Source organism: Mytilus edulis, chromosome 14 (genome assembly GCF_963676685.1).
Source record: "Mytilus edulis chromosome 14, xbMytEdul2.2, whole genome shotgun sequence".
Classification (NCBI taxonomy): domain Eukaryota; kingdom Metazoa; phylum Mollusca; class Bivalvia; order Mytilida; family Mytilidae; genus Mytilus; species Mytilus edulis.
The window spans coordinates 33,383,919-33,411,852 of record NC_092357.1 but is presented as its reverse complement, the minus strand read 5'-3'; the positions used below and the strand labels follow the sequence as shown (position 1 = coordinate 33,411,852).

Below are 27,934 nucleotides of genomic sequence, written 5' to 3'. Positions count from 1 at the left end.
GGAAACGAATTCTCATAACAGTATGTCTGGAAAACTGCAGTCTAATCCCTTCGTACCACTTAGCATGTCGCTGCGAATGACTTTTTAAGCTTTATAAATCTGCATGTACAATGTACATGGAGTCAAAGTCATCATCATATGTTCTCTGTGGGTACTAAATTATCTGTGGAAGCAATTAACCTCTCTCTCCATTGTCTGTATTCGTAAATAACAGGAAAATAAATAGACAGTATGTTCTTTAATATTGTACTGTGAACTGTACCTTCGATGTCAACATTTATATTCTTTATTCGCTCTGGGCGCCTGTCTGTATAAATTAGAACGACTTTGAACATGGTATTTGGCTCCTTGTGAAACAAAGTCACCAGCTTTAAGTTTCGCTTATTAAGCTGTGTCCTGAAGCTTGAGCTTGTGGGTGGGTGAATTACATTCTTCGATTGGCTGTTATTTCTAAAACAAATCGTACGTATCCTCGTGACGTCTGTTTTATACTTTTCTTGGTTATGTAGAATTAATCTTTGAACATGTTGAAATGCAGTTCTTATGTCATTTAACCTTGTTTTGCTACTTTAAATATCATTTTCATCATATAACATGTGTAATGCGTTTAGATTTATGTAATCAATAAACACTGCAGGTCTTTTGAATTTTATGAGTTTTTTTCAATAAAGTCAAATAATTTGCACCAATATCGATACGCCCTGCATGGCATTGCAGCAATTCGTCTTTCATATTCTTAAAATTCTACATGAAGTCCTGTTACCTTCTTCATCATTTAAGAAAAAAATGTCCTGGTCTTTGATCATCAGGTCGGAGGAAATAACACTACAAAATATCCTAAATATAGAGTAGTCAGACGAAAACAATGCCCCTAAATACTAAAAACCGGTCCCTCCCCAACTCTTCAATATTACAATGTTGCACTGTTTAACTTAAGAAAATGTCAAAGCAAATACATTGTCTTTTTCCCTTACAGAAAAATAAGAAAAATCAAAACACAAATACTTCCTTGATTGAAAATTTGCAACGCTCAACATAATAAAATGAAAATGAAGAAAAAAGATGATCTTCATACTATGCCATATGCTGGTGCTCGTTTATTAACTTTTGAATCATCGCATCTCCTCTGGTAATACTAATTGCCCCCCTTCCCCCCTCCATAATGTGTATATATGATACACAGGAGCAATGAAACGGTTATTTTAGCGTATAATTACGTTTTGCCTATAGTCCTGAACATTCATGAAATTTTTAGCCACTGGACCATAAGTGACAACTTCGGGTCTATCTTCCAAACATGTGTACTGTTAAATCGTCATTATAAAATCCACAATATATATGGTGCAAATTTGTTTATTTATTTTCTTGATATACAAAACCACCATTACGTTTTAAAAACATTTTAGCATCGTTTTTTTTTAGAAAATCTCGGTATTCCACTTTGGCAATTTGCTTAAAGTGTACTATAAAAATAAAAATAAATAAATTTGGTGTATTTACTGTCTTCTGATTGGTTAAAAGTATTAGTTTTATTTTCAATATTGTATATTTTTATGGCGACACGCCCACTCTGACGTTGTGTATTCATACGCCAACATGTGTGTAATTGTTTTTGTTTATATAAATAATATAAAAAGTTCTTTGAGCCTTATTTCTGAAATTTATCTATAATGAATGGCAATAATTTATTTTGAATTTATTGACCCATTAAATTAGATTTTGACTCTTCACATTTTACATAATCCGCTTCATAAAATAAATGTGAATTTTGTCGTTAAATTTTGACTAACGTACTTCAACCATGCCATTGAGATGTTAATTGTGAAACTCGTGCTTAAAAAATTCCCGCGGAAATGTGTGTTCTCGTGGTTTATGTAAGTAACGTATCGGACGTAAGTGTATTTGACACTATTTTTCTCTGTTTGGTTATATTAAAATCGTGTATTATTTGCGATATTAATATTTTTGAAAAATAAAATTGATTTAGAAAAGAATGCTGTTTTACTGGATAAAACAAAGACTCTTTAACTGTTATTGTGGAATTTGAAATACGTGCTCCCTTTACGTTCGTTCGTACCTTTCGTCAATTTGTAAGAAAGCTCTAATAAGTTGATGTGTGTCTTTGTGTGTATACCGGTACTATGGCGCTATGTACATATAAATTAGGTCGAAAATGTTGTTATAAACAAAATAAAATATTTGCCACAGTTCAATTACAATTTAAAATAACATTAGTTCTAGCTTAAGGGCATACGATACAGGTACAGGGGAGGTACATGTAATGACGTTGCTAACGTAAACTGTTATTTTCGCGACGTCAAACTGTGACATATCGGGAAAAGATGCATTTTCGACTGATTTTTATCATTCAAACTGATTTAATTTGAAAACGAGTGCATGGACCCCTTTTTTTTAACGACATATTGTTTCATTTTCCAGGGAGATTATATGGACCAATTTTCATAAAACTGTTAATAGTGCATTTTTTTAAATCTTGATAAATTTACAGCAAAAAATAACGGTTTTTTTCTCAATTCATGACCATTTGATAAATATGAGTCATTCTGAATAAAAAATGCTTAAATTTTTAAGACACTTATAAAATACAGAAATTAAAATTATTTAACAAAAACAATTTAAGTAGCACATGGAGGTATATTTTTTATTATATTTGATTTTATCAGGCAAAAAATAGCGTATATGGAAATTTTCATCAAACTGTAAATACAGGATCAGAACTGTATCGTATGCCCTTAATGTTAAACATATTCACATTATGTACAGCGGCTTAAATACAATAATTAATTAGCCAGACATGATCCTCCAAATGTTAAGGTTGAGATAACACTTTTGAAGGATTCTAGTGAGGGTGACTTTCAAATTGCCTCTCGGAAATCGTTCCGGACAGCAATAGTGCTTGGGAAAAAAAGATAACTTAAAAAAGTCTGTATTTGTATACATATGACGATATTTATGTTGTCCTCTAGTACTGGTGAGGAGTACTCGACGGTCGGACGCACAAGTGATGTGTACGTAAGGTTTTTAAACTTAAGTATACAATTGTTCATGTTTCTACGTAAAAAGCCTAGTGTTTTATTTGCCTTTGAAGTTATATTTTTAAAATTGGACCCCCTGTCACGATCATTGCTTATTGTAGCTCCTAGATACTTGCTGTCTTTGGCAGATTCAAGTACATGATTGTGTAATTTATATTGAAGTAAGTTAGGTTTTAACTTTTTAGAAATATTCATGACATGGCGTTTTTCAGGATTAAATTTGATTTGCCATTCAGATTCCAAATTTACAAGGTTTGATAGATCTTTTTGGAGTGCATGGATTTATATTATTTGATGTTTTATAAAGTAAACAGATGTCAGCAAAAAGACGAACCTTACAGGAGATATGCTCAGGTAGGTAGTTTATGAATAACAAACATAAAGTTGGGCCTAATGCTTAGGTCACACATTCAAGGATCATCTTGACGGATCCTCTACGGATAAAATCGCACGGATGATCCCGGAAATCCAGTTTCAGTAGTCATATACGTATCAGATACGGATTCACAACGGTATGACTACGGGTTTTGACGTTACTAACACGGTTTATTTTGGCGACATGTGTGGTACGGATTCTTACGATAAGACACGGTTTAATACGGAAATGACACGGTTTAGTACGCAACGACAGGTGTCGTGACGTATGTTCTGCGGATAAATAACGGTTTGTATAAGTAAGGGTTAGTACGAATGAGAACGGTCTGAAACGGAATAGTACGAACCGTCAGATTTCTATAATTTACTTGTTATTCATCATTTCTATATGGTAGGTAATTGTAGATAATTTTTCGTTCTTGTTTAATATTTTTTTTAATCTGCCTGTCTGTACTATGTGGTGTTATTCGTAAACATCGGACCAACGGCATGTTGCAGTTCTTGAATCATATTTAGGACTGTTCCAACAAATTAAGATACATTTATCAACCAAGCTCCAGATTCTTCATATCGTTTTTGTTATACTGTAACGCAAATAAACAGTGAAGGAACTAAAATAATTATTTAGTTATTGTTCAATGTACACACCAATAAAAATGAATGTATTGATCACAAACAAATAAACAAACACGCATTTATCATTTGTCAATAACATAACGTTAGTAAAGTTTAACTTTTTTAAAAGATAAGCTTGTTTACTGAAAAAGTCGCGACGTCGTGTTACACTTGTATGTACGAACATCGCGCGTAACGTCTCAAAGTTCTTAAATGTAGCTGCATTTTCCGCACACAATTCAGTCATGAGGGGCTCAAACTGGCCATGGATAGGGAAGTCATTCCCTAGTCCACCATCTACTCTGCATCCTGTCTCTACAGCAGCAGTTGTTGACTATTCATGGTGGGTACTAGAAATAATTATGTAAATCTCAACGGTCAGACACAGAATAAGTAGTGCCCTATAAGTATGACGCATTTATACAGAAGCCTTATGTCAGTTTGTCGTCGTAACAAACGTAATACTGTGGGTTCATTATTATTCGTTGGATACCAATATACGTGGATTTCGTGGGTACAGGTGAACCACGAATTTAAATGTTCAAGAAAACACAAATTTCTATAAAGTTGTATCCAGACGTTGGTAGAACCACGAAATCAAATATCTACGAAAATGCAAGGTTTCTGCAATTCACGAAAATTGGTACCAACGAAAATGAAAGAATCCGTATGCCGTATTGTGTCGTGTTGAACGTTGTAAACCGCAATAGACTTTCAGAACCCTGGCTGATACCTAGCTATCCGTGTTGCAAAGTAATGAAATCGTGTTGTTCCGTAACACATTCGTACTAAACCGTATTGTATCCTTACCAATACGTGGTGTAACCGTACTAGTACGTAGTTCTCCGAAACTAGCCGTAGAAATCATTCTGGTCTACGAATAAGAACGGATTAATACGGTTTTGGTAGGGACTTTAACGGAACAGTACGGTTAATTAAGGAGTTAATACGGTCGTTTGATCCGTGGTCAAATTTTGCGCATGTTCTAAAATTGTCATGGATATATATGCAAGTACTACCACGTATGACTACGGCAACAATACGGATATCTACGGAGTAATACAGAATGCCACAAATGATTAATCTTTCATAGGGGATCTTATCAAAAGCTTTAGAAAACTCTAAAAGAATTGCATCAACTTGATTACCTTCTGTCGAATATTTGACTATGTCCTTTATGCTGATAACAAGTTGTGCTTCACAGGAACATTTACTCCAAAAGCCATGTTGGCAATCATTTAAAATATTATTTAAATCTAAATGTTTTCTAATATTACTTGTTAAAACATGTTCTAAAACCTTACAACAAATAGCCGTTAACAATGGTTAAAGAAACCGGTCAATAGTTAAGTGCATTATGCTTATCTCCCTTTTTAAGAATTGGCACAACATTTGCCTGTTTCCACTCTTCTGGAATTTTCCCATCATTTAGGTGTTTTTTTTTTAAAGAATTCAAGGAAGGGGGATATCTCTTCCGATAGTTTATTAAGGGATATTATCAGGCCAACTAGCTTTATGTTTTGTTTTATTTCTAAGGAATTTAGTTATGCCATTGCTACATGTATTAATAACTATATCTGGCATGGTGGGTTACGGGCTTTTTGGCTTATGTGGCATTGAAGATGTATCTTCTTTAGTAAATGCACTTTTAAATTGTTCATTTACGATATTTGATTGTGTTTGTGGGTCACAATATAGTTATCCATCTTTACCTCTAGTTTTGTCCGACACTTTTGCTTTTTGTCCGTTGCTTTTGGTCAGTTTTGCTTTTTGTCCGCTGATTTTGCTTTATAGATATAGGAAGCTATAAAGGGCCCCCAAAATTAATAGTGTAAAACCATTCAAACGGGAAAACCAACGGTCTAATCTATATAAAAACGAGAAACGAGAAACATGTGTGAACTACATTAACAGACGATAACTACTGTACATCAGATTCCTGACTTAGGACAGGTGCAAACATTTGCAGCGAGATTAAACGTTTTAATGGTAACATCACAACATAGAAAAACACACTATAAAATATCAATTGGAAGGCTTAGGGATGACATCTAAAGTTCAATGTAGGATAAAAAAAAAAACTTAACTCACATAGTTTTTTAACTGACCTCCACCCCCCACCCCCCCCCCCCCCTTCCTAAACTTAATTTGGGAAAAATTGATTTACCTATATGGATATATGTAAAATCGATTTTGGATTACCAAAACTTGCAGCAATGTTGACCCCCCCCCCCCCCCAACCCCAAACTATTTGATTTATGTTGTTTATCCTACATCGATCTTTTGATGTCGTCCCTTAAACTCAATCAGAAAACGATATGTTCGATATAAAAATATGTATATCTTTTGCATGTTTCATTTTGAACTTCGAAACACTATGCCCTTTTTGAAGCTAAATACAGACTAAACTCACTTTATCAATGGTTTATACATGAAATATTCGTGTCTTTCATTAGATACAAGAAGATGTAGTATGAGTGCCAATGAAACAACTCTCCATCTAGTATGATCAATATGTTCTGAATTTATTGTTCACTTACGTTTAAAATGCTTCATTGGAAAAGATTTCGAATTTTAAGATCGTTTTAATAAGCGTTTATAATTTTGACATACATTTAGTTTCGCCTGCGAAGAGCTTACATGATGCAAACTACATGTATAGGTATGAAAGTTCGGCATCATTATCTTTTGTTATATATTTCTTTTACATTAGATGTGGAGAAGTTCCTAATGTTTCACATTTTGTATACTAAAGCTTTATGTTTCAATGACATGATTTTCAATTGTTCTTGATTTAATTTTCGTTGTTTCGTTTGTGTATAGGCTGATTGTAGACGTCATTGTAGTGTGCAAATGTCCGATCGGTAGGTTTCAACTAACCTTTTGTCAATGTTGTATTTTTATGGTTCGTTTTTTTTTTTTTCTAGTGCTTTTTAAGCAATGGGCCAATAACAATTAGCGCGTACAGGGCTTGTTATTTGTTATACTAGAATATTGAACGGGGTTCATCTAACAGTGACCTTATATATTTCCATGTGCTATTGATCGATGCTTATTTTTCATGAGATTTTTGTGGGTTTTTTTTTATAATCTCATAGTAGACCAAGTATATTTTTCTGAGATGATTGTAATGTGAACATACTATGCGCAAATAGTGTGTCTGACATTTAATACAATAGGTGGACTGTATTGGGTGTTTGCAATATATAGATGTCTAATGCATGTAAACTGACACTGAACTTACTTTCGTCATTCATCGCTCAATCATGAGTTCTCGAGATTTATTTTAGATCGATGTGTGATTTACATATCCGAAAAAAAAAATGGCAACCTGACATTGACCTCAGTTTCATAGTTCATTGACAATTTAAGGTATTGGTGGTCTGTATCTCGTATAATAGTTAAACATTAATGAAGGATACCATGCAGATGTATAACTATATTCTCCAAACTCTCGTTACCTTACAAAGGATTCATCAGTGACGGTCGAAAATAATATATGAAGTAAATCTGGTTGAAGATGAACAATATTTTATAACTAGTTGTCAAGCATACAAAAATGATAGGGAGATATTTTTCAAGGAGATAAACTGTATTTGTCCTAATTTTATACATCTTTCAAATGAGACAAAATTTGTTTGGTTATTTACTAATGAAAATTTGTCTGTACTCAAATATTTAGGGAGCTATATTATTACATGTCTAGATGTTAGACGAAATGTTAATTAATGTAAAAAAAAACTATGTAATAACAATAATAATTGTAATGATTTTATGGTTCTGATCCTGCCTGGAATTAAATGTATATGATTTTTATAGAATGAAGATAATAACATCTGTCTGAACTTTTTTTAATGTTTCATTTTATTATATAACCAGATGCTCCGCAGGGTGCAGCTTTATACGACCGCAGAGGTTGAACCCTGAACGGTTGGGGCAAGTATGGACACAACATCCAAGCTGGATTCAGATCTAAATTTGGATTGTGATTAAATATAGTTGACACGGCATAGGTTTCTGACACAAAATGAATGTGGTCTAATGAACTTGAAATATTTTTTTTGCCTTTGAGCAATTCACTATGCTGTTGAAAAAATGTTTGAACAAATTTTCTTTTTATTTATGAAATCTGAAATAAGAAAAATTGTATATTGTATAAAACAATGATTTAAGTTGATTCAACTACTATTCTGGACAAAGAAAAATAACTCCCATTCTTGCTATTGCACAATATTGTGCAATTAGATATTTCATGCTATTGCGCAATAGTGGCAATTGAAAATTTCTTGCTATTGCACAATAATTTATATGATAATTTTGGATCCTGATTTGAACCAAATTGAAACTGGGCCCATAATCAAAAATCTAAGTACATGTTTAGATTTAGCATATCAAAAAAACCCAAGAATTCAATTTTTGTTAAAATCAAACTTAGTTTAATATTGGACCCTTTGGACTTTAATGTAGACCAATTTGAAAACGGGACCAAAAATTAAGAATCTACATACACAGTTAGATTTGGCATATCAAAGAACCCCAATTATTCAATTTTTGATGAAATCAAACAAAGTTTAATTTTGAACCCCGATTTGGACCAACTTGAAAACTGGGCCAATAATCAAACATCTAAGTACATTTTTAGATTCAGCATATCAAAGAACCCCAAGGATTCAATTTTTGTTAAAATCAAACTAAGTTTAATTTTGGACCCTTTGGATCTTAATGTAGACCAATTTGAAAACGGGACCAAAAATTAAGAATCTACATACACAGTTAGATTTGGCATATCAAAGAACCCCAATTATTCAATTTTTGATGAAATCAAACAAAGTTTAATTTTGAACCCCGATTTGGACCAACTTGAAAACTGGGCCAATAATCAAAAATCTAAGTACATTTTTAGATTCAGCATATCAAAGAACCCCAAGGATTCAATTTTTGTTAAAATCAAACTAAGTTTAATTTTGGACCCTTTGGATCTTAATGTAGACCAATTTGAAAACGGGACCAAAAATTAAGAATCTACATACACAGTTAGATTCGGCATATCAAAGAACCCAAATTATTCAATTTTTGATGAAATCAAACAAAGTTCAATTTTGGACCCTTTGGACCCCTTATTCCTAAACTGTTGGGACCAAAACTCCCAAAATCAAAACCAACCTTCTTTTTATGGTAATAAACCTTGTGTTTAAATTTCATAGATTTCTATTTACTTATACTAAAGTTATGGTGCGAAAACCAAGAATAATGCTTATGTGGGCCCCTTTTTGGCCCCTAATTCCTAAACTGTTGGGACCTCAACTCCCAAAATCAATCTCAACCTTCCTTTTGTGGTCATAAACCTTGTGTTCAAATTTCATTGATTTTCTTCACTTATACTAAAGTTATAGTGCGAAAACCAAGAAAATGCTTATTTGGGCCCTTTTTGGCCCCCAATTCCTAAAATGTTGGGACGAAAACTCCCAAAATCAATCCCAACCTTCCTTTTATGGTAATAAACCTTGTGTTAAAATTTCATAGATTTCTATTCACTGTTACTAAAGTTAGAGTGCGAAAACTAAAAGTATTCGGACGACGACGCCAACATCATACCAATATACGACCAAAAAATTTTCAATTTTTGCAGTCGTATAAAAATGTTTTTTCTGTTACAAATCATGATGTATTGTTTTATGTGTACATGTTATGCTGCCCATCAAGGGCCTTTGATTGGAATAATAAATATTCTTATTCTTATTTTTATATTGATAAATAATATCCTTTGTTATGCAAACATGCGTATCACGACACAAGCAAAGACCCATAGACCCTGTGTAGCATATGTATATTTACGATGGGGTTGCTCCGAATGAAGGGGTACAATGTATAGATCCAAAAAAAATAAAGAAAAAAAATATAAAATAAGAATAGAGTATAACGGGCAAAATAAAGAATAGACTCTGAGAAAAAATAAATTTAAGGTTGAAATAGTCTAGGTTTGTTGTTGTTAGAAAATACAAAAAAAAAAATATTGATTGCTTGATTGATTGTTGGTTGCTTAACGTCCAGTTGCAAATATTTCATGCATGTTAAGGACGATAACAAGCTAACAATAAATACAATAGGTAGGTCTTGTAAAAGAGGCCATCTGGGATGAAGGTCGGGGAAATTTGGACTGCCATTCAAAAATGAAGGTACATGTATATTGGATAGGGACAGAAATTTTGCCTTGCAACAGGCCACCTACGGATCCCTCAAAGTGTCGTTGCTAGGGTTCTTAACGTGTAAGAGCGTGTCACTCTCTTTACACGAGGCATCAGATTTAATGTCCCCATTCTGACTGGAAGTGGCTGCAAACTTTTACTTCCCGAAAAACCAAACTGATGCCCCACTTTGGCAAGCGTTTTACTGTCGATCGGAAGAAGACCAAGCGACCATATTATAATTTCACTTCAGAACTCGAAATTTTTCATTCGCTCTTTTTTGATGATTGTTTAAAATCAAGTGCATTTGTAGAAAATATAATACACTATCGTTCGTACATTGGAAATGATTTATGATCTGGGTTGATGAGGCACATAAAGGGTAATTGTTTCTATTTGATTTTTTTCGAATGTTTGATTTTGGTTCGACTGATATGATAGATGAATAAAAATATAAATATAATCGAAAAAGAAATATGGTTTAATTACGATATATAATACATAAAACTGTTATTCAGTCGATGTGAAAATACATGCGATAAAAGAGAATACATGATAAAAATTAATACGCTAAACGAAACTAGTAAGCCAAGACAACGATGTAAGCTAAACTATAGGATATACGCTAAACGAAACGAAGTACGCAAAACCATAAGTTGCATTCTAAAAGAGCGCGTATGCTATCGTTCATGGTATGGTTTATGGTACATGGTTTCGTTCTTTCATCATTAGTTCAGCGTCGTACAACGTTGAACTTCCGTCAGCGTTTTGTTTGCATTCGTACACCGTTCGGGAAGAGTACGTACATCGTTCAGGCATCGTCCGTACATGATTCGGGTATCGTTCGTATTGTAAGCTTAGTCGTTATAACGACTTATAAATTACACTTAAATAAAATAACACAAAAAACTACAAAGTTCCTTAAAATTACCCATTCAGGAGCAGCAACCAAAAAAACGCGTTGTCGGATGTGTCTGAAAAAATTCCGGGCAGATAGATCTTGACCTGATGAACATTTTAGCCCATGTCAGATTGGCTCTTAATGCTTTAGTTTCAGATATATATATATTAATCCTAAATCTTCATTTTACCCCAATGTTCTATTTTTAGACATAGGGTCATCCCTGATTATTGGGCGGGGCCATCGGATACTTTTTAGAAACTAAATACCCTAAGGATGAGTTTGGCCATATTTGCTTTAAATTTGCCAGTAGTTTCAGAGGAGAAGATTTTTGTAAAAGTTAACAAAGACGACAGATGCCAAGTGATTAGAAAAGCATCATCAATATTATACAAGATGAAAATGTTCATTAGGCATCATAACTCCGCTTGTTAACCTATACTGCTAAAGAAAAAGACCGATTTAATTGAGCCGCAGCTCCTCTGAAACAATTATAGAAAGTAGAAAATATTTGTGATATGACATATAAATGTATTATTTTGTGCTTTCTCAATTTGTATTTTGAAACAATCTTTTTCTTCCACAGAAAACGCCAATTTTTGAGAAAATATCCAAATACTGAGACCGTTCCGTCATCGAACCATGTCTTATGCGCTTTAGCTCATGGCCAGCCGACGCGCTGCCCACGAAATCCAATAAGAAGCGAGGGAAGGATAGAAAATAGGACAGTTTAGCTTTTATGGGTCCTGTATTTTATTGTAGGTGCATCATTTTGCTAAATTTAACGACATCCACCCTTGTTATACGCACGTCAAAATTTTTACGGGACGTATTATGGTATACAAATGTCCGGTGTTCGTCCGTCCGTCTGTCCATCTGTCTGTCCGTCCGTCCGTCTGTCTGTCCGTCGTAAACATGTCGCACCGTAACTTGAGAACGACTTTACACACTTCTTTGTTATATTAATCTTAAGATCTGTATACTTTTTGGTGAAGACTCAAAATATTATTTTTGAGTTAATGACTCAAAATTTTATTTTTGAGTTATTGAGTATTTTGTGAAAAAGGGGAGGGTTTTTTTTTAAAGGTCGCGCCGCATCTCAAAAACAATTTATGATTTTTGCTTAAAACTTACACTATTTTTTTATATTAATCTAAAGATCTGTATACTTTTATGATTATTGCATAAAACTTCCACACAAGACGTCCAGCGTATCATGCGCTCATGGCGCAGCTGTTTATTACTCCAGTGCAGAACTGTCAGAAATTTAAATAGGCGTTGAAAGTGTCGAAGTGATCCTTTCCCTTTTTTCTGAAACACAGGTACTCGAAGACCGCACCCCTCCCCCTTTATTGGTTTAACACAGACACTTTTATCACAATTTCACGGGCATCTTCTAGAAAACAGTAAATTAATATAATAGTATTTTTTCAATATTCAAATAGTCAAAACTCGTTGAATATGAAACCATTCAAATTCGGATTTGATCTGTGTTTGGTGATAACAAGCATTGTGAAAAAGTGTTTAAATACTTAATTGGGATACACTGAACTTGAAGAAAACGGAAACTAAATTTGGGACGTACAGGCGTACGTACGGACGATGGTGTTACTTAATGTCCCTTCCGCTGCCACAGAGGCATAATTAGAAGATTGAAAGATCATTCTTAACAGAACATGAACATTTATTACAGAGGCGGATTAAGGGGGAGGCCGGACTCCCCCTTTTAAGGAAAAAAATGGGTAATTATATAGGGAATTACTGAAGCATGTGGCGCTCTCTTATGAAAATATCGGGATCCGCTGTATGATCTATTTACATATATGTTTACACATTGTTATACATAATAGTACCTCCGTGAAATTGCACCGCATAATTGACCATACGTACACTGCTCTTCAATTTGTACCATATTAGAAACTAAACACTTTGCAATGACTGCATGTGGCTTTTGCAATTTATTTGTACTTATTTCATTTATTCAGATTTCAAATAAATGTATTTATCTTACATCTATCAACAATTAATAGTTACTTTAACTTACCCAATTTTTATAATCCTAGACATCATGTTTCTTAAAACGTACAATGTACAAAAAATGTAGCTGCATAAATCACGTGATATAAAATATTACAAAGATTTATATATATTGTTATATATATAGAATTTGGAATATACCTCATTCTATTAATATAAGTCTTTTATCTTCGATCATAAAAAAAATCCGCTTAGTTTAACAAACCTATTCATATATCTCATGTCAAAAAAGGTCAATAACTGTACATATTTTACCTGTAGAAATAGTGATTTAAAGTTACATTTATTTTTAAAACAGAAGCTGGTTCATGTATAAATTTCAAATAGTATTAATGTATGTCATGGCTTCTTATGGCCTGTGTTGTATTGACAGAGCGGTGAAACACTTTCAGAGTGTTTTGGACTGGTTTTGGAAGTGCGGGGAGGGGGTCAGAATTTAATTATACGGCACCGTCGTGTCACTGCACTAATTTACTAACCTAATTTATAAAATATTATATGTTATTCAGGTCTCAGACAGGGTATATACTGTGACATTCCCGGCTTAGAGTTTATATCCCCTGAGCCGAAGGCGAAGGGGATATAAGCTCTAAGCCGGGAATGTCACAGTATATACCCTTTCTGAGACCTGAATTACACATATATTACGGATTACCCCTGACTTAATGTTATTTTCCAGTGCAGGTATTTGTTGACAACACATATATATTGAAAAACCCAACCTGATATGTTCGGCATACGTGAAGGATTTTCTAATTTGCTGTGAACATAATTTTATCGTGTATGTAATAATTTATAATAACACTTTTAACATCAAATTAAAGTATTAAAAGTGTTAATTGCGTAATTTGGTATCAACAATGTATTATTGACTGAAGCACGTCATTATTTTCCCTCTGTGAACCTCTGACAGTCGGATAGCTTATGACTACGTCACATAGTAACCGGTGTTATGATGACGTTTTTGAGGTTCCAATTGGGGATAAAAACGTCGTATATACCCTGGCAGTTTCCTGAATATATACTGACATCTCCGTGTTGTTATCCAATCAGAAACCTCGACACATTTGTAATCCTTAATATATATATATATATATATAAGTTTTTTGTAAACGCTTGAAATCTTTATCTGATGGATGGATTGACGGATGGAATGATCGATGGCTGTTTAACATTAACCCTCTTGCTGCCGAGTTTTTTTCTTGCTTTGTCGCGCCAAAAGCATCTTGACGTTTCTTATCTGTGACGTTGCAAAACTTGTGCCTATCTGTAGAACTGCGCTTTCCCGCCGTCCATAATTTTTCCCGCGTCAATGTAGCCGTAATTATGTAACGATGTAGAAGTAATTTTACGGAAGTTAAATATGCTCTAAGATTGTCATAAACGATGTTTTTAATACAAGATTATTTACAAATACAACTTTTAACCTTGGAATATATTTTTTTTAATCTTTCTTGTCTTAAAATAAAGTGAAAATAATATACCAATTGCTATACTAGCTTTAAGGGTGACTTTGTTTTATCTTTGTCAAGTGAAATGAATAAATGATTCTTAACCACCTATAAAATAGTAAAATATTTATTCTCGGTTTTTTTTTAATTTATTTAGGTAATTGGTATAAATACTGTAAAAAATCTCTCAAATCATTAAATAAACGGCAAAACAACGGCACTCAATGAAAATGAAAATAAAAACAAAGCGTGTACAAATTCATAAAAATAAATAAAATCTCCGTGCAGCTGTTCTATGATTCTATGAACTACTTCTTGATGTAAAGTATCAAACGTGTCAGATTAAAATTATCATGATTTCAATCTTTGTTTCGGTAGGCGAGGAAATATTTTTTATATAAAAATTATTATCCATATTCATTTTGCTTATTTTTTAATCATGTTTATTATAATTTTGTTGACCACTTGTTGCTCAAAATTTTAGAGAAAATGAATTAAAAAAAAAACATAGTTAAAACGAGGAAAGAAATTCTCTAAAATGAATTTCTATTGTCTACAAGTGAACCTGAATCAATAATAAATCATTTTCATTTACTATGATAAAGTACACACTGTAATTGACATACACGAAATATCTTTAAATCTGATATTGATAAATTATTCTCTTCCCAACGTTCAGTGGCAAATATTTCATGCAATATTAAGGACGTCTGAAATTCAATATACAATAAATCTATTGCTCAATGAGTCCTACAAAGTAAAAGATCTGTCATGAATGCCAGAAAAAAAGAGGTTGCCACTGGGAAAGGATATCTATGATATATATGATAGGAATAGAAATCATTGTGTCTACTACTAATTAAACATCCCCATTTCGAATGAAAATAAACATTTTTAAGGCAGTGCTTCCATGATGAAACAGGTTTAAAATGTATTGAAATATCGAATGGCAATACAAGTACATCGGTTAACATGTGTGTACTTTTACAAAAAAAATCCTAGCTGAGATTTCAATCGTGGTATTTTAGCCCTAAATAAATTATCCAGTTCTTTTAAATAAAGCGTATAACAGTTACCTTTTTTATGATTATTTATCAGGGATAAGATTTTTGATTTATATGAGATATTCTGATTGATAGATGTACGAAAAAAAAACGTAAAACAAATTTCTCGAAAGAATGTAACATTTTACATGAAAATGACGAACTAGATAATTAGTAAACACGTTAAATAAGTTTGTATTATAGTACTAACAGGCTTATGATCCTGTATCATTTCTTGACATCCGTTTAAAGTATACTTTTAAAGCATTTTATTCAGTTTGCTTCATTCCCGCCAAAATCGCCCCTTTGACGCCGTATTTTGACGTTGTCAGTGCCCCTGAGTATTGTGACGTTACAATGGACCTTTGACGTTCTACACAATCAACAAGATTTGTGTGTAGAAGCCATAAATGTCCCTTTGGCAGCAAGAGGGTTAAGGGTAAAATAAAATGCAAATCCAGGACAACAACAGGTTAGTGCGGTAATAAAGTGGTAGTTTGCAAAGTAATGAATAGTCCACCACTCCGGAAGTTAATTATGTCATCCTTCCCGGACACGTACATATAACCCTGATTTCGAATCAATCAGTATTTCAGGCTTGATTCGATCTCCGTAATGCAATAAATTCAGTAAAATAAACTTCAGTGCAAACCTATTCTTGAATTAAACGTAAACCTGCTTTCCTTTTAGAAACCCCAAGCTTTCATATATCATTTATCAAAGTACATGTACCAGTGGTGGATGAATGACCCCCGGGGGGGGGGGGGGGGGTCCGAAGGATTGAAACCACCTCTTTTTTGGAGAGTCAATGCATTTGGATTGCAATATATGGTTAGATATCCTCCCCCATTTATCCTTATCCAAATGTAGATATATAGCCCAATATTTTGCAACTATAAAAAAAATAGTGTCATACTGCATGTTTTGGTCATTTGCATAACTCTGTTTTCAAACTCTGAAGATTCGTACTTCATTCCAACATTGACCCGATTATGTTTCAACCCTTTAATTAAAAAGTGCATTCAACATTATTTTTTTTTAACCCTAAATTTGATAAATCTGTTAAAGTTTATTCATTATAAACAATTCCCACCGATCAGTTCAGCACAGGATCTAAGCTTTATATAGAAAGCTCTCCCCAAAATAGGGGGTCCTTAATGATCATGACGTACAAAATGTATATGTATTTACTAAATTTATCTGAAATGCTGCTTCCTTTGTACAGAAGCAGCAAATACGAATTTTAAAGTAGTTTGTTCAAACCGGACGAGGATCGAACTTGCAACCTATTGTTTCTCGAAACCAGTTATTAACTTAAACGTATGACTTACATGTATTTCAGAAGCAGAAATAGTTCAAAATATATTATCAAGCTGATAGAAAATGTGTCAGATAATTAGTGTGATAAGTGTCAAGCCTTGTTGAAGGTTACATCAGCAACACGTGTCATACGCACAGAAGTCATCATTAATGTTACTATCACTAAAACAATACCAATGCACATAGACTATCAATTTAAAGGAACTATTTGTCTGAATTGGTATGAGTGTCAAGCTTTTACTGTTGTGACGTGTTAGTGCGAGACGAATTTCAAAATATTTATTCAGCAAAGGAGAACATGCACTGACGTCTTGCTAAACAAATTGTTTGGTGTATCAATGCGACCAGCTTGATGTTTAGTTCCTTCAAGTTCGTAACTTTAAGTAAAAATGTATTTGTCGAAATCCGTTCCAATTTTTTTCAGAAATAAGACAAGCAAGCTTTCTTTTACTTCTTTTGTGTGTTTACCAATTTTCATTAAACCAAACGAAAAGGTGCATCAACAGTTCGTTTATATATTTAAATCGAAAAATACACCTAATACTTCAAATACTTCATTCAAATACTTTCTGAGAATATATATACAGTTAATATGCACATTCAACATAATCGAATGTCTAAATTCAGTTGTCATGTTATGTAGGAGTCTTAAGCATTTGGGTCCGTGTATATTTGCGTCCATTCCTTTTTCATTTTGAAATATCAAAAACAAAAAACAAAAAACAGAAGTATTTTCATTTTTCGTTTTTGATTTCTCGAAAACCAAAATGAAAAACAAAAGTGTTTACATTTTTCGTTTTTGATTTCTAGAAAACCAAAATGAAAAATAAAAAGTGTTTTCGTTTTTCGTTTTTGATTTCTCTAAAAAAAAAACGGAAAACGAAAGTGTTTTCATTTTTTGTTTTTGATTTCTCTGAAACCAAAATGAAAATCAAAAGTCTTTCCGTTTTTCGTTTTTGATTTTACCAAATAAGAGTTGTATTTAATTTTAATTATATCTCGATTTGTAATGTAAAATGTTTTCCTTTCTTGTTTCACAGTCATTGTTAGTAAATATGTAACACTCCCAAACGTGTCCTTCCCCCCAAATGTGTCCGATTCTCCCAAACGTGTCTTTTCTCCCTAAACGTGTCCGAAATGTACAATATTTCCCAAACGTGTCCGATTTCATAACCCCCAAACGTGTCCGATAATTGTTATTCGCCCTATCGTGTCCAATATTTAACGCCAAAACGTTACACGTCTTTTAGCGCTTTTACATGTATCTCTTAAATAAAATTAAGAAATAATTCATGGAAGCCATAGATTGTTGGAAATTTACACATGGCCTGGGCCGTGATATTCGAATTTTATCCTGAGCGTTAGCGAGGGATAAAATTAACGAATATCACGGCCCAGGCCATGTGTAAATTTCCAACAATCTATGGCTTCCATGAATTATTTCGATTCTAATAGGACAAATACGGTCATTAAAAAACTGAAGCGAGGGTGGGTATGCTGTGTATGTGGCTGTTCTTTTTTACTCCCTGTTAGATAAAGCTCAAATATCTTTATAAATATGTAACTTGCGTAGATTATTTCGAGAATAACTGCTAGTAAAAAACTTTTTAATTCTTTAAGTTCTCAAACCCAACATTTGTCATTTTTAATTTACATGTTTTTCTCGTAAGCTTCCGTCAAATCAAAAGTTGACATTTTGTAACTAAGGAGCCGCCATGTTGACTTGCTGAAATGGGTAAATATGCGAATAATGCAATAGAATAGAATAGAAAATAAAACAAAACCTACCTGAAAAATTCAGTTTTAATACAATATGATACGAATTCAGATGGTTCACGTAACAGAAAACTTTCATGTTTAGCGGTTTCATTTGTATGACGTCATGTTTTGAAATGATTTAAATGCGCCAAAAAGATTAATAGACTTTCGCTGAATTTAATTTAATTTATATTTTGTTGATTTCTCCGAGCTCTTGTGCATTACTTCTTTGTATTATGCATACGAATAAGAATAAAAGTTATTTTGTCATTTTTAATTGCACTTTTTAAAACATTAAAATCGGCAAAGGATCTGCAAATAGGTTCCAATATATGTAGATTTACGTGGGAAGGATATTGTAACAGCCATTATTATGCATATCTCTGAGTCTGCGCTAAGTATATGTTATCGAGAATTTTATCACAGTGTTGTTTACAAAGCTAAAGAAGCACGTCATATTAGAATCGCTGATAACGTTTACGGCAATTCTATGATGGGAGACACACGTGATGAAGATGTCATTTATCAGATTAAGTTAGGGGGGGCAAGGGGTTTAACTGTTATGCTGTTATGGGGTATTTTAATTCTTTGTTATCTGTTATTCTGAAAATATATTTACTGTTAGCTGTTATTGTCTTATTCTTTGTTAGCTGTTATAGGACTATTATCTATTTTGTTATCTGTTATTGTGAGAATCTATTTGCTGTTAACTGTTATTGAAAATTGGAATGTTAGCATTTTGACAGCCAATCTTCCTTAGAAATTGAAGATAATTGAAAATTGTGATTTAAATGGATAATAGTCTCATTGGCACGCTTACCACATCTTCTTACAATGCATATCTATTGGGGTCTTTCTACTGGTAATATCGGGTGGCCCTGTATTTGCAGAAGAATTTCAGTAACATACACCACATAAACATATTAAATATAATATTGATAGAGGGTTGCTGCTCACAAGGAAGCTATTAAAACCGAGAGTTCCAAATGGTGAAGTTGAAATCATCCCTTCGTAAATTTTACGGACGCCATCACGAGTTGGTTGATCGTTATGGAATAACCGTTTCACAAATGATATCGGATATGTTCCTTACGTCGTAACTACAATCCCCTTCCCTTTCACGAATGTGACCTACCGAATTAGACTATTTACCGGATTTGTAATCACATAAGCAACACGACGGATGCCACATGTGGACTCAGGATCTGCTTACCCTTCCGGAGCACCTGAGATCACCCCTAGTTTTTGGTGGGGTTTGTGTTGTTTATTCTTTATAGTTGTCTATGTTGTGTCATGTGTACTATTGTTTTTCTGTTAGTTTTTCATTTTTAGCCATGGCGTTGTCAGTTTGTTTTAGATTTATGAGTTTGACTGTCCCTTTGGTATCTTTCGTCCCTCTTTTAAAATCAGTTGGACCCAGGACCATTCCAGTATATATTATTATTATCCTTTGTAATAAATTCCATTTTCTGTGAACATGTAGCATTTTGTACAGATTATAATTAACTTATTTCTTGTACAATAACTTATAGTATGGATTTTGTTATAAAAAAAGCATTGGTACACCCTATAGATTTTGTTTATTCAATGACCACATAGTAATCTTTATGCTGTACTATTACACCACTGTCCCTGATTAGGGGAGGATTGGACACCAACTAGCATACTAAAGTTGACGTAGTTACATTCTGTATGTGCCTATTTCCAAGTCAGGAGCCTGGATTCAGTGGTTGTAGTGTGTTACTGTGTTACTAAGTTTCTCGTTCACTATTTTGTGGATAAATTAGGCAGTTAGTTTTCCCCTTTGTTTTACATTACTAAGTGGTATGGGTTTATATTATGTCTTTGGGAATTATACATCTTTTTCTTTTAGCATTTATATTATAAGTGTTACTCCCTCTCTTTTCGATTACATGAAAGAGAACCCTGACCACCATATTTTTAAAAGCTTTTTAATTGCTTCACATGGCTAAAATTGAAGCTCAGAAACCATTGATGCAAATAAAGATGTGTCTTCAGTTTAATTTTTCGACAAATACCCTTTTAAAAATCCTACAGCTTCTCCAATGCTGTACCCAAATTTTCCATATTCTATAATTTCACATAAGATGCATGATTGCATGGTGTTTCACTTGGGGTCATCCAAATTTTCACTAGGTCCAATTTCTATTATACTATCAGAATTGTCACTTGAGTCAATTTCTATTGTCAGAATAACCATAACTGGCATGCGTGTGTCAGTTTCATGTCCTGTCTCTACTGATCTGGGTATTTTTGTATTTTATAAGTAAGTTTTATCATGAGGTCATTAAATACAAAAAATAGATTGTGCATAAATTTTTTTGTTTATTACTTGTAAAGTATATATATTGCTTTTCAGAAATAAAAAAATCTAAAAATCAAATTGATAATAAAGTGCCACTGGCCGCACTTCTTTCAAAAATTAAATAAAAAACCTAAATCATCAAAAAATTGATTCCTCAAATGCCCTAGATTAAAAATATCCGTATATCAAAAACAGAAATTAGTAATTTCGTTCAGAAAAATTCAACATCCATACTATAACTTATTGTACAAGTTACGGAAAAAAATCAACCAAGGCAGAACTGCCTCAACGGCCGAAACGTCTTGTTTACACAAATTACAATTTTCTAGGTCCATACCACAAGTTATATACTAAGATCTACGAGCCATCTACTGGATTGGTCCTGGACTGATTTATTTTCATATTTCATTTACTGTTATCTGTTATTGTCCCTTTTCAGTTCCTTGTTATCTGTTTTTCACCAAATCAATTCACTGTTTTGCTGTTATGGGGACCCCCTTGCCCCCCCTCAGTTAGTTCGATGTAGGTTTTTAATGATTATAATAATTGCAAAATTAATCTGTTATTATTAATTCTAATATGACGTGCTTCTTTAGCTTTAATTGTAAACAACACTGTGATAAAATTCTCGATAACATATACTTAGCGCAGACTCAGAGATATGCATAATAATGGCTGTTACAATATCCTTCCCACGTAAATCTACATATATTGGAACCTATTTGCAGATCCTTTGCCGATTTTAATGTTTTAAAAAGTGCAATTAAAAATGACAAAATAACTTTTATTCTTATTCGTATGCATAATACAAAGAAGTAATGCACAAGAGCTCGGAGAAATCAACAAAATATAAATTAAATTAAATTCAGCGAAAGTCTATTAATCTTTTTGGCGCATTTAAATCATTTCAAAACATGACGTCATACAAATGAAACCGCTAAACATGAAAGTTTTCTGTTACGTGAACCATCTGAATTCGTATCATATTGTATTAAAACTGAATTTTTCAGGTAGGTTTTGTTTTATTTTCTATTCTATTCTATTGCATTATTCGCATATTTACCCATTTCAGCAAGTCAACATGGCGGCTCCTTAGTTACAAAATGTCAACTTTTGATTTGACGGAAGCTTACGAGAAAAACATGTAAATTAAAAATGACAAATGTTGGGTTTGAGAACTTAAAGAATTAAAAAGTTTTTTACTAGCAGTTATTCTCGAAATAATCTACGCAAGTTACATATTTATAAAGATATTTGAGCTTTATCTAACAGGGAGTAAAAAAGAACAGCCACAAACACAGCATACCCACCATCGCTTCAGTTTTTTAATGACCGTATTTGTCCTATTAGAATCGAAATAATTCATGGAAGCCATAGATTGTTGGAAATTTACACATGGCCTGGGCCGTGATATTCGTTAATTTTATCCCTCGCTAACGCTCAGGATAAAATTCGAATATCACGGCCCAGGCCATGTGTAAATTTCCAACAATCTATGGCTTCCATGAATTATTTCTTAAGTAACTTTGACTGCAGTTGTTTATTGTCCAGTTGCAAGTATTTCATATTCGTTTAGAGCGAACATACACATAGTTCTGGAGTTGAATTAATCGTTAACTTTGATAATTATTTTGTACTTATAAACTCCGATGATGCCTTTTATATTTATCCAAATATTGCATGGCGGGGTTTTAACAGTATTTTTTTTTAAACTTTTGTCAATAGTTTGTGTGTATTTCAAAAACCCATCAAATTATAAACTTGTTATCCTGGTTTTTAATAAATTTTAGGTTTCCACCATCACTAAAGACACACGATAAGAAACATAACGTCCAGTGCCAAATATTTCATGCATACGTTTTATAGACTACTGTTATGTGATCAACGCCGGTTTTAAATGCAAATTTATTTTGTAGTGTATAAATAAACTTTAGAATGTTGATTACGTATTGTCCAGTTGCAAGTACTTCATGCATATTTAGAGCGCACAATAATTTTGCAAGTTTTAATGTTTTTACAGTTGTACTGTACACATTAACTTTAAACTAAAACGCAGAGAAAGGGACACTTTGGCCCGTTAACTGTACTGTTTAACTCAACATGTTTGATTACAATTTACAAACGAAATAGCCGAAATGACGCCCCCACTTTAAGCCAGTTTTATTCTTCCGTTTTGAAAAAGTACTAACGTGCCTATGTATATTTTTAATGAAATGGTAAAATTAGTATACGTTAATGAAATAGCAATAACCAAATAACGCTTGATATGGACACGTTTTGGGGATTGGACACGTTTGGGGGTTAGTTGAGAAATGGACACGTTTTGGGCGTTTATACAAATGACACGCTTTGGCGCAGTTTTCAACTAGACATGTTTGGGGGAATCGGACACGTTTGGGGGGAAGGACACGTTTCTGAGTGTTACAAATATATTGCCAATGTAAACACCGCGGTGTTCATTCAACATAATGTAGACAAAATAGACCGCATGACTTCTGAATTGAACTACAGTGATCAAGTAATCAAAGACTTTCAAATTACCTTGTTTATATCTTTGATAAAGAATACATTATTATATTTAAATATTAAACGAATCACAAATTTAAATTGTACAATATAATATTATACAAAGATGGTACAAATAAATAGACTGATGACAAAATCACACTAACAAGGGAGATAACTATAACTATTAAAACTGACAAACAAACTAGCCCGGTTGTTAAAGTATACATGCATAGCGGTTGTCAGATCAATACTACTTTAATCGAAGAAAATGTCGACGAATGCAAAAATCTTTAACAATCTGAACAATAAGGGTGCGTGAACTTTACTTTTAAGTTTAGAAAGGTTGATCTAAAATTATTAGAATTGATGACCAAGGTCCATCTGCCAGTATTTTACGAACAATTTTGCTTGATCAATAGATTAAAAAAACAAATTTTTGCAATTTCACAATTCAAACTGGGATAAGCATTCAATTATTTTGCCATTCGGAGCCTATTCGGTATAAGTTTTGCTTATTTGTGAAGGCTATATGGTGTCTTTAACTAGAGCTAGCGTTGATGGGGGATTATGGAAGTGAGAATAGTGGACAAAAAATATAAATAATGGACCAAGAAATAAATAAAATAGCTAGAATATTGGTGTTATAAAATATAAAGAGAAGAGGGTATTTGGCAAAAAGTATAAAGAATAGAGAAATATGGCCTAAAATATCAAAGAATACAGAAATTAAGAACCCCGAATCAAGACCATCATACTAGTTGCCTTAATGAACGTTAGTTTGTCTCTGGGAGATTTTTATTGGTTATCATACGGTTTCTCTTTATTTCTATGTCTAATAATTAAGATGCGAGCTTTCATTATTTGACAACATATTTAATATTTTAATGTATGCTGATGATGTAGTTCTTTTATCATCATCAGAGCAAGGACTTCAAAATTGTGTTAACAAATTAAATAAATTTACAGTTGATTATGAAATGACAGTTAACACAAAAAAGACCAAGGTTCTTGTATTTAACAAATCAGGAAGACTTAAAAATATTAAAATGTCATTAGGAAACCAGACTTTAGAATGTGTACAGAACTACACATACTTAGGTATACATTTTTCATCATCTGGGAGTTTCCAAATAGCAAAGAAAGAACTTTATAACAAAGGAATGAAAGCATATTTCAAATTAAGGAAGACCTTTTCAGTGGAAAGCCCAAAACCTAGTACTTTATTACACATCTATAACCATACAATCCGACCAATCTTGTTGTATGGATCTGAAATTTTGGGTTATATACCACATAAGAAACAAATACATTTGGATGATAACTTTATATCAAAAGAAACTGATTATCTTGTACTAGAGAAAATTCATACTAAGCTTTGTAAATTTTCACTTGGAGTTAATATAAAAACGTCAAATATGGCATATGCATGTAGAGGAGATTTAGGTTCACTCCCTACACTGTATTATGTAATAATGAATATGGTAAAATATTGGATCCATCTTATGAAAGATATTGAACCTTCAAATATTATTCTAAGGGAAGCCATAAATCTATCTCATTCTATGGACAGGAATCTTGGATAGGAAGCATTAAACACTGATGATATAGTGGTTATTTATTAATAAAAACATTTGAAGTATGCAACATTTGTGTTTATATAAATATTTGAAAACTGGCTGCTACCGACTGAGCCTGGGGCCTGGTTTTCGACAGTATCTTATGACTAAGACATGTCTTATGATGGTCTTAGGACATGTCATAGTCGTAAGATATGTTTTCGAAAGTGTCCTAAGTTACGATTTGTCATAACTTTTGATGTAAACTTAAGACCTCTCGCGACATGACATATGGTGGTCTTATGATTGTCAACTAAAATTTTAATTACTTTTCATGACTTTTTTGGCATAATTTCATATTAATTGTAATAAAAATATTTGTTGTGTTTCTCGGTTAGCTAAATAGTAAAGATTTTGTTACTACGTGAATTAAAATTTGAATCTCCTACGACATACAATTTGGAATTCTTTTCTAACTTATGGTTTTGTACAATAGATATACATATTATTTCGTTCCTTGTATATTTAATAGTACAAATGTACTATATTTACGTATTTGCACGGGCATTTCGTTAAGCGGGTACTCGATGTACCCAATCTAAAAAGTATTCACAGTTAAATAACAATGCATGTATGATGATACACGAAAGCGAAGTTCAAGATTAAACAAATATTACAAACTAAATTTAAACAAATTATGAACTCATATTTCAATTCTTTTTTGTATAAAATTTCAGGTTCATTATAATGGGAATAAAACCTTAAATATTAAGAATAGTAATAACTAATTTGTTCATACTTTTCATTTTCATTCTTATATTTTATACTTTTTAAACATTATTTAAATAATAGAAAATAATGTTCACTTATGACAGTCATAAGAGCATCATAGCTATGACTCTCTTAAGACAGCTTTGATTTACATCCTATGACATATCATATGATAGTCATAAGATGATCATAAAATATGTCCTAAGATATATCTTATGACATATCTTATGGTACTTTCGAAAACCAGGCCCCTGGTCTCACAAAATTTTTTTTTTTTATATTTAGGTTTCTCCTAAATTGTTACACTATTTGCGATTTAATTGTAAATTCCTTTTATCGTTTCTGTAGAATTTATTCATATTTTTTTGTTGTTGCAATCAGTGACGATATTGTACTTTCAAATCGGTATTATAGAGTAAAGATTAATTGCTTTTCTTTCCTTAATAATATGCTTAGAGGAAGATAAACCGAGGAAGATGTTAGTACATAAATTTAAAATGTTAAATAAACAGACACAACGATTCTCTTTACAATCTTTAACCCCCACCCCAAAATTAAATTCGATACCCAAATAGTCCCTTTATAGGAATAAATATGCCAAAAATCGTGATGAATTTCATTGAGTCTAAAACTTATTCAAATCAGATTTCTTTTTGGCAATTACAGAAAATCGTTATTATCTGTTCTGACTTTAAAACACTGATTTAAGAATTACATTGTGTACACAAAATGAAATAAGATATTTTATGTCCCAGTTTAGACAATAGAAAAGGAGGGAGACACATTTCTTGTTTCATCAGGGGCCTCGTTTGGCAAGCAGTATTCTTCAACTGCAATAACTAGACAGTCAACACTGAGGGTTAGAGGGTGAACTCCGCCCGTGCGGGGGTTTCGACTCCAATATTTATTAATTAAAACTGTCACGATGTTTGTACAAGGTGTTTCATTAATCAACTTTTTTGTAACTTCGAATCAGATGGCAGATTCGTGTTTTTTTTGGGGGGGGGGGGGGTGAGGGGAAGGGGGGGGGGGGGGCAAATATGTTGTTCATCTTGAATCGGACAACTCAACATTTTTAGTCTTGCTACAATCGTTGATATTTTTTTATTTTATAGAAAACATGCATGTAACAACCCCTTCAGAATCCAGGAAACGCCCCTAAAGGTAAGAATAAATTTGAACTGTGCAGTTCTGAGGTAGTTAATGCACACCTTAGCTGTGCATTATTCAGAACAAAGTAAGAACAAAGATATTTTACCCATGTCATGTACTTATGGTGAAATAAAGACTGCAATACAAATAAAGGATTCGCAAATGATCATGACTTTTGTTTGAATTAAAATGAGCAAACCCACAATCCATCAATAAACCAACCAATCAATCAATCAAACAATAAAATTGAGAATGGAAATAAAGAATTTGTCAAAGAGACAACAACCCAACCAAAGAGCAGAAAACAGAAAACAGTCGAAGGCCACCAATGTGTCTTCAAAATAACAAAAATATTCCCGCAACCAGAGGCGGGCTTCATCTGGTCCCTAAATATATACTAGTTGTGTGAAAATGGACGTCAAACTAAACTAAAATAAATTAAAAAAAAATAACAAAAAATAACAAAGGCCAGTCTACTGACAGGCGCAAAAATGTGGCGAGGCATAAACATGCTTTGTGAGATCTCAACCCTCCTGCTATACAACTATAGAATAAGAATGTAGAATAAACAAACACACAACAATATGCACAGAAAAACTCAGTTTAAAAGAAATCCGAGTCCGATGTCAGAATAGGTAACAAAAGAAACTACGCAAAATGAAAAATATTCATAAATTAACAAAGAACTACTAGCAGTATCTGACATGCCAGCTCCAGACCCAATTAAATCGATCGAAACATAATATAGATATAAGAAGATATGGTATGAGTGCCAATGCGACAACTCTCTATCCAAGTCACAATTTGTAAAAGTAAACGTCAAAGTACCATCTTCAACACGGAGCCTTGGGTCACACCGAATAGCAAGTTATAAAGGTAC

At 32.9% G+C, this 27,934-nt stretch overlaps 1 protein-coding gene across 2 annotated transcripts in view; it reads right to left on the bottom strand.

The window, feature by feature from the left end:
- LOC139502422 (uncharacterized) overlaps positions 1-13,266 on the bottom strand; it is a 52,963-nt gene extending 39,697 nt beyond the window's left edge. For both annotated transcript variants that reach the window (XM_071291876.1, XM_071291875.1), the window contains exon 1: positions 13,177-13,266. The gene's annotated coding sequence lies outside the window, so the exon portion shown is untranslated. The remainder of the gene's footprint in view (positions 1-13,176) is intronic.
- Positions 13,267-27,934: the final 14,668 nt, after the last annotated feature.